General features: G+C 37.6%; 1 non-coding gene across 1 annotated transcript; it reads left to right on the forward strand.

Moving 5' to 3' along the window:
- The first annotated feature begins 7,863 nt into the window (after nt 1–7,863).
- Nucleotides 7,864–7,971, forward strand: LOC112704656 (small nucleolar RNA R71). Its single transcript, XR_003155270.1, has one exon. It is a non-coding gene; the product is annotated as a small nucleolar RNA R71 (small nucleolar RNA).
- Nucleotides 7,972–8,822: the final 851 nt, after the last annotated feature.

An 8,822-nucleotide genomic window follows, 5' to 3' on the forward strand; every position in this document is an offset into this window, starting at 1 on the left:
CTAAGTGTGGCGAAACTGTGGGAACATGGGTTAATAAGGGAATGTATCATGTTTCTAATTTATTTGAATATTGGGAATTTGGGAACCTACTCATGAAAAACCAAAATAATATATATATATATATATATATATATATATATATATATATATATATAATGGAAAATCCATGTGCATTGATAAGTTATGTTTCAGACAAAAAAAATCAATAAATAAGTAAGTGAATAAGGGAATAAAATTACCCCAATGTTAAGCTTTAATAAAGATCAATGCACATGTGATAAAAGTAAAGAAATATAAAAAAAATTTTGGTACATGAGTATGGGAATTATACAAAAGTGGGAATTATGGGTAGCTAGGCATGATTTTAGAAGTTATATAGAATGTATGTATGTTAGGTGATAGCTCAGGTTACTCAAAGATTCAATTTATAGATCACTTAGCCATACATATATCCTCACCCTTGCCTTGGCCCCATTACAACCTTGAAAAGACCTCATGATGTGTGCATTGGTACATTAAATATTTGTTGATTAGTTAGATGAAGAACAATGTTTAGAAAGCATGACTAGGAAAGAGTAGAGTGATTACCCTATACACTAGAGAGATTAGAGTAATATACACTACCAGTGAGGGTTCAATGCTTAATTCTATGTTCCCTGCTTTCATGAGCTATCTTCTTACAAGTTTACTTGTCTTTATTTTATATGATTCCTACCATTCCTCTTCATCTTTATAGTTTCTCTTGAGCTTAGCATGAGGACATGCTATTGTTTAAGTGTGGGGAGGTTGATAAACCCATATTTTATAATATATTCTGTGCTTAATTTGAGTGATTTATTCAATCCTTCACCCACTTATTCATGTAAATTGCATGGTTTTACTTTCCCTTCCTTATTATATGATATTTGTCGAAAACATGTTTCCTATGCTTTGAAATTAATTATTTTAATTACCCTTTATTATCATTTGATGCCGTGATTGGTGTGTTGAGTTGTTCTAGATCTCCTAAGGCAGGAATGGCTTAAAGGATGGAAAGAAACATACAAAAATGGAAGGAAAGCATAAAACGGAGTTTGTGAAGAAACTGGCAGCGACGCGACCGCATGGACGACGCGGCCGCATGCCAAGCTTGAAGAAGCAGCGATGCGGCCGCGTGACTGATGCGACCGCGTGCCTAAAGAAGAACACCTATGACGCGGCCGCATGACTGACGCGACCGCGCGACAAGGAAAACTCCAATTGACGCGACCACGTGACCCACGCGGACGCGTGACAGAGGCCACGCACCAGAAATTGCAGAAAACGCTCACAGCGAATTTTGAAGCCCTTTTTGGCCCAAATCCAAGTCCAGAAGGCATAGACCAGAGGTTATAAAGTGGGGGAATGCATCCATTTATGATCATGCTCTCATAATTCACTTTTCATAGTTTAGATGTAGTTTTTAGAGAGAGAGGTTCTCTCCTCTCTCTTAGGACTTAGGATTAGAATTCCTCTTAAAGGATTTAGGATTTGTTATTATTTCAACTTATAATTCTTCTGAGCTCCAGGTTTAATATTCCTTTATTTTGACTTCTCTTATTTTTAATTATATATGTTGCCAATTTGGCTTAATGACATTCCTGTTATGATTTTCTTGATAAATATTATTTGAGGTATTTTCAGATCTTTGATCTGTTTCTCTTATTTATGATATAAATAATTTAGATTTTTCTACCTTTTGGCTTTGGTTGATTAATTGGTGACTCTTGAGTTATCAAACTCATTGTTGATTGAAAATTGGAATTCTTCAAGAATTGATTCGAGATCCAATAACTCTAACTTTTCCCAAGGAAAGACTGGGACTTGAGGATTCGAATTAATTCATTCAATTGACTAACCTTCATAGATAGAGGTTAACAAAGTGGGAGAAAAATCCAATTCTCATCACAATTGATAAGGATAACTAGGATAGGACTTCCAAATCTCATACCTTGCCAAGAGTTTATTTTACAGTCAATTATTTATTTTACTTGTCATTCATCATAATTGTTCCTCATTCTTAAAACCCCCAATTTACAAACTCATAACCAATAATAAAAACATACCTCCCTGCAATTCCTTGAGAAGACGACCCGAGCTTTAAATACTTCGGTTATCAATTTATTTAGGAGTTTGTTACTTGTGACAACCAAAACGTTTGTACGAAGGGATTTTTGTTAGTTTAGAAGCTATATCTACAACGCGAATATTTTTATAAATTCTTTACTAGCAAAAATCCTAACGTCAGGTTCCTTGGGATTTTAGGAGCTGAGTGCAAGAAAAGTAATCAACTAGGAATCAATGCAATGAACAACTAGCAATCGAAATAAGGAAGATAAAAGATCAAGCTAACCAGGATGAATGACAATCAATCAATGTAAAAACCTTGGCTAGGGGTGAGAATTGGAATTCCTATCCTCATTATCATCATCAATTGTGATAGGAATTGTCTATTGCAACACTTAATTAACCTCTAACTATGCAGGAAAGTCAAGTGGTATAATTGATTCTAATCCACAAATCCTAGTCAAATTCTAGTGAAAGACTAGCTTTGGGGGAATTGAAGTCAACTAGCAACTTCCAATTATAAATCCACAAAAGACTTTGACAAATCAAGAGTCTCCAATTGCTTAACCCCCAAGCCAAGAATAAAAGTCTACTCCTTAGCCATAAGTGACATTTCCTCATATACTTGTTGAGCAAGAATAAAAGGCATTATAAAATTGAGAACACAATTCAAATTAAAGCTATCCACTACAAACAACTAAAAATAACAAGGCAATTAACAACAATGAACATGAAATTCCTCAATGCATTAATAGAAATCAATCTCAACAAGATCCAAATTCAAGATCCAAAATTACTAGAATAACAAGAACACTAAATGAAATTAGAGGAGGGAAACTACAAATTAAAGCAATCTAAAATTGGAATTAACACAGATCTAACTAAAGCATCCAAGTGAAATTGAATTGAGAACAGTAAAACCTAGAGAAAAGTGAGAGTTTCTCTCTCTATAATTCAAGATAAAACTAAAACTAAAGTGTGTGGTGAATCATTGATTCTCCTTTACTCCCAGCCTTTTATCCTCAAATTTGGCTCAAAATTGGGCCAAAAATCAGCTTAGAAATCTCCCCCATCTTTTTCTCTATAATGAGGCACGTGACGCTCGTCGTACGTACGCGTCAGCCACGGGTAGGCATCACTTGGATAATGCACTAGTCATGCGTACGCGTCAGCTACGCATAAGCGCCATCTTGCTTCACTTGGTCACTCATACGCGTCAATCATGTGTACGCTTTGGGACCATCTTCTCCAAACTTCAATTTCTTATGTTCCTTCCTCTTAAACATGCTTCCTCTGCATCCTCCATGCCATTCCAACCTTATAACCCTGAGATCACTTAGCAAACACATCACGACATCAAATGGTAATAAGAGAGGATTAAAAATTATTAATTTAAAGGCCTAAGAAGCATGTTTTCAATGATATAACAAAATTAGGAAGGAATCTTAAAAACATACAAATTATATAGATAAGTGTGAGAAGAGTTGACAAAATTCACTCAATTTAACTCAAAATAAACCATAAAATTGTGGTTTATGATTGCCCGCATAGGAGGGGCCGGGGTGCAGCTGGATCCGATCCTCAGATCTGAGGTAATAAGAAAACTGATAACTTAATTTTTAACAACTTTGGATAATACTGAAGACTAGTATTCACTCGTAACACATGGTTGAATGAAAAATCATGATCTATTGTAGACGACCCTAAGTTATCTTAATAGGAGGTTTGTCTAGCATAAACGATTAGGTAGGTCCTTAATAAAAAATGATCAGGGTGATGCAGCGAAAGCGAGAAGCTTGGGAGTATGTTAGGACAGCTAAAGTTAGGTTAGTGGAAACGTGGAAGGTATGTCGCTGCAAGGATTGGTAAAGGGTGAGAGACTATTTGCTAGGTTGAGAAAGGAACCACTCGCGTGGACTCTTGGGGCGAACGATATTTTTGAAGGCAAAAATTTCTATTAGGTGGGTAGAATGTAAAACCCGGTTAATTAATATATAATTAACCCATAAATTAAAATTTATTCTAGAAAATTAGAAAATGAAATATTATAGTTTAATGTGATAGAGAAAATTAAAACAAGAATTTTGACACTAATTTTAAAGAATTTGGACCAAGATTGGGCCAAACGAGCCAAACTGGGCAAACCGGGCCCGTATTGGGCCCAAAGCCCAACCCACGTCCATTAAAACAAAGGACTCGGCTTCCTTCTCTTCCCCAAATTGAAACACACGCTGCTCATACACCTAGGGAGAGAACCTTGAGTTTCAAACCATTGCTCTTTGTTCAATTCACCATAACTTTTCACTTCGAGCTCCGATCGCCGCACCATTATTCAAGAGGTAAGCCACGAATCCCTTTTAGTTTTTCCAGCCCTTGATTTTGAAAATCTTGAGTGAAAGTGTTGAGATTTTGAACTCTTTGATGTTATAGGATCTAATTAGCTTGAGAGAAATAACTTAATCTTGCCTCTTTGATTCTTGGGTATGGTAAGAATTCTCAATCCTAGTGAAATACTTGAATTGGTTGTGATTAGTTATTGAGTTTGTATGTGTGGGTGTATATTATGCGTATTAGGCAATGTATATATGTAAGTGGATTGAAGCTTGATGGAGATTTTGGGAGCTTGAAGTGGATCGCAAGCTAGAAATCTATTTTCGAAGGTGTTGCAGTCTTGAAAGTTTGAGGCAAGTTGAATTGTAGGTGTTCTGGGTTGAGCGGGGAATCGACCAAGGTATGGTTTCGGTTTCTCATATGTAAAATGTAATGTAATGTGAAAACTTAGGCTAGTGACCCTAGGATAGGAATTGAATTTGTGATGTCGTTAATTGGTTGAAATGGATACTATTGATCATGTGCTTATTGGTTTTGGAGGGTGTAATCAATGTTCTTGTTGATGATGGATGTGAATTATATGTGATGATGATGATTGGTAATTATAAAGGTTGACTTGAAGTTAAAATTGTGCTTCATATGGATACTTGATGTTGTATATTGAATATTGGGAAATTAGAAGTATTAGGTTGGAATTTGATGAAAATGGAGAATTGGTAAGATGATGAATGTGTAATGTATATTGTTGAATTTGAAATATGACTTGATAGTAGCTTGATGCTGAATGGCTAAGGCTTGGTTGATTTTAAAAAGGGGTTGGAATTGGTTTGTTTTGAAAATGGATGTTTTGTAAAGTTTTAGGAAAATCATGTTTTTGGCCAACGTTGGCGAAGTATAACTTGGTCTCCAGATCTTCAATTTATGTCAAATTTATTTAGAAATAAAATTTGGTAAGGAGGGGTATTTATAGGGTAAGGAGGAGAGGGTTTCCGTGTGATAGGGGTTGGGTTTGGGAGGGAAATGGTTTGAGTTTGAGTGGGTGGGGGTAGGTGAGTTGTATGATGGGAAATAGTGGATGGATGTGAGTGGTGAAGAGATTATGGGGAAGAGGGTAGGATTTGATAGGTGAATGGTGTTTGGGGAAGAGTGTTTTGGAAAGGTGTGAAGAGGAATGAGAGTGAGTTAGGGTAGGTAGGGATCCTCTAGGGTCCACGGATCCTGAGGTGTCAAGGATTTCTCATCCATTCACCTTTCTATCGTTTAAACGTCCTTTGTGTGGCATTTCTGGCATTGAATGCCAGGCTGTTGCCCATTTCTGGCGTTAAACACCAGTCTGGCTGCCAGTTCTGGCGTTTAACGCCCAGAATGCTCCCAGACTAGGTGTTAAACACCCATTCTGCTACCCTTACTGGCGTTTAACGCCAGCCAGACACCAGACACTCTTTTCTGGCGTTAAACGCCAGTCTGTGTGCCATTTTTGGCATTTAATGCCCAGAATACTGCCAGACTGGGTGTTAAATGCCCATTTTACTATCCTTACTGGCGTTTAAATGCCAGTAAGCTCGTCCTCCATGGTGTGCTATTTTTTATGCTATTTTTGATTCCGCTTTAATTCTGCAGCTGTTGTTGTGACTTCACATGATCATCAACCTAAAGAAAACATAGACTAACACTAGAAAATAAAATGAAAGAGTAATTAATATAGATAAATAACATTGGATTGCCTCCCAATAAGGCCTTCTTTAATGTCAATAGCTTGACAGTGAGCCCTTACAGAGCTTCACAGATGCTCAGAGCATGATTGTGGCCTTCCAACACCAAACTTAGAGTTTGAGTGTGGGGGCTCTGCTTGACTTTGTATTGAGAGAAGCTTTTCATGCTTGCTCTCCATGGTTACAGAGGAAGATCCTTGAGCCTTGAACACAAGGTAGTCCTCATTCAGTTGCAGGACTAACTCTGCTCTGTCCACATCAATCACAGCTTTTGCTATGGCTAGGAAGGGTCTTCCAAGGATGATGGATTCATCCTCATCCTTCCCAGTGTCTAGGATTATGAAGTCAGCAGGGATGTAAAGGCCTTCAACCTTCACTAAGACATCCTCTACAAGTCCAAAAGCCTGTTTTATTGATTTGTCTGCCATCTCTAGTGAGATTCTTGCAGCTTGTACCTCAAAGATCCCTAGTTTCTCCATTAAAGAGAGTGGCAAGAGGTTGATACCTGACCCCAGGTCACACAGAGCCTTTTCAAAGGTCATGGTGCCTATGGTGCAAGGTATTAAAAACTTTCCGAAATCCAGTTTCTTTTGAGGAAATGTCTGCTGAATCCATGTATTCAGTTCATTGATGAGCAATGGAGGTTCATCCTCCCAAGTCTCATTACCAAATAACTCGACATTCAAATTCATGATTGCTCCTAGATACTGAACAACTTACTCTTCAACAGTGTCTTCGTCCTCTTCAGAGGAAGAATATTCATCAGAGCTCATGAATGAATATATTAGTTTAGTGGAATCTCTATGGTCTCTGTATGAGCCTCATATTCCTTTCGTTCCTCAATAGGGAACTCCTTATTGGTCAGTGGACGTCCCTTGAGGTCTTCCTCACTGGGAATCGCTGCAGTGGACGTCCCTTGAGGTCTTCCTCACTGGAATCGTTGCCTTTTCACTCTCTCCAAGTTTGGACACTTTGGATGTGGTTATGTCCTTGGACTCTCTTTTGGGATTCTCTTCTATATTGCTTGGAAGAGTACTAGGAGGAGTTTCGGTAACTCTTTTCTCAGCTGACCCACTTGTCCCTCCAAATTTCTGATGGAGGACCTTGTTTCAGTCATGAAACTAAGAGTGGCCTTAGATAGATCAGAGACTATATTTGCTAGGCCAGAGAGGCTCTGCTCAGAATTCTCTGTCTGTTGCTGAGAAGATGATGGAAAAGGTTTGCTATTGCCAAACTTATTTTTCCCACCATTATTGTTGTTGAAGCCTTGTTGAGACTTCTGTTGATCCTTCCATGAGAATTTTGAATGATTCCTCCATGAAGGATTATAGGTGTTTCCATAGGATTCTCCCATGTAATTCATCTCTTCTGTTGTAGAATTCTCAGGGTCATAAGCTTCTCCTTCAGAGGAGGCTTCTTTAGCACTGTCGAATGCAGCTTGCAATCCGATCAGATTCTAAGAAATCATATTGACTTGCTAAGTCAATATTTTGTTCTGAGCTAATATGGCATTCAGAGTATCAATCTCAATAACTCCTTTCTTTTGAGTCATCCCATTATTCACAGTATTTCTTTCAGAAGTATACATTAACTGGTTATTTGCAACCATCTCAATGAGTTCTTGGACTTTTGCAGGGGTTTTCAGATAAAGAGATCCACCAGCAGAATGGTCCAATGACATCTTGGACAATTCAGACAGACCATCATAGAATATACATATGATGCTCCATTATGGAAGCATGTTAGAAGGACACCTTTTGGTTAATTGCTTGTATCTTTCCCAAGATTCATAGAGGGATTCACCTTCCTTCTGTTTGAAGGTTTGGACTTCCACTCTAAGCTTGCTCATCTTTTGAGGTGGAAAGAATTTGGTCAAGAAAGCATTGACCAACTTGTCCCAAGAGTTCAGGCTTTCTCTAGGTTGTGAGTCCAACCATATCATAGCTCTGTCTCTTACAGCAAAGGGGGAAAGCATGAGTCTATAGACCTCGAGATCAACCCATTGGTGTTAACAGTATCACAGATTTATAAGAATTCAGCTCAGAACTGACGAGGATCTTTCGATGAAAGTCCATGAAACTTGCAATTCTGCTGCATTAGAGAAACTAATTGAGGCTTAAGCTCAAAGTTGTTGCTCCAATGGCAGGAATTGAGATGTTTCTTCCATAGAAGTTGGAAGTTCGTGCAGTATAGTCACCAAGAATCTTCCTTGCATCTCGAGCATTGTTGTGGGGTTCGGCTGCCATGTCTGCTTCTTTTTTGAAATTCTCTGTAAGGTCCTCTCTGGAGTGTTGTGTTTTAGCTTCTCTTAGCTTCTTCTTCAAAGTCCTTTCAGGTTCAGGATCAGCTTCAACAAGAATATTTTTTCCCTATTTTTGCTCATATGAAAAATAAGAGAACAAAAGGGAGTAGTGGAATCCTCTATGTCACAGTATAGAGACTCCTTGATATGTCAGAAGAAAAGAAGTAGAAGAATGAGAAGAGAGAGGAGGTGAGTTCAAAAATTTTTATGTGAGTGGAGGAGGAATGTTAGCAATTAAATAAAATAAATAGAAGGAGATAAGAGAGAAAGAGTTTTCAAAAAATTAAAAGAAATAACATAAAATTAGAATTTAAAACAATTAGTTAATTAAAAAGATTTTTGAAAAAGGGGTTGGTGATTTTCGAATATGAGAAGTGAAAAAGATTTGAAAA

This window comes from Arachis hypogaea, chromosome 7, assembly GCF_003086295.3.
Source record: "Arachis hypogaea cultivar Tifrunner chromosome 7, arahy.Tifrunner.gnm2.J5K5, whole genome shotgun sequence".
NCBI classification, from domain to species: Eukaryota; Viridiplantae; Streptophyta; class Magnoliopsida; order Fabales; family Fabaceae; genus Arachis; species Arachis hypogaea.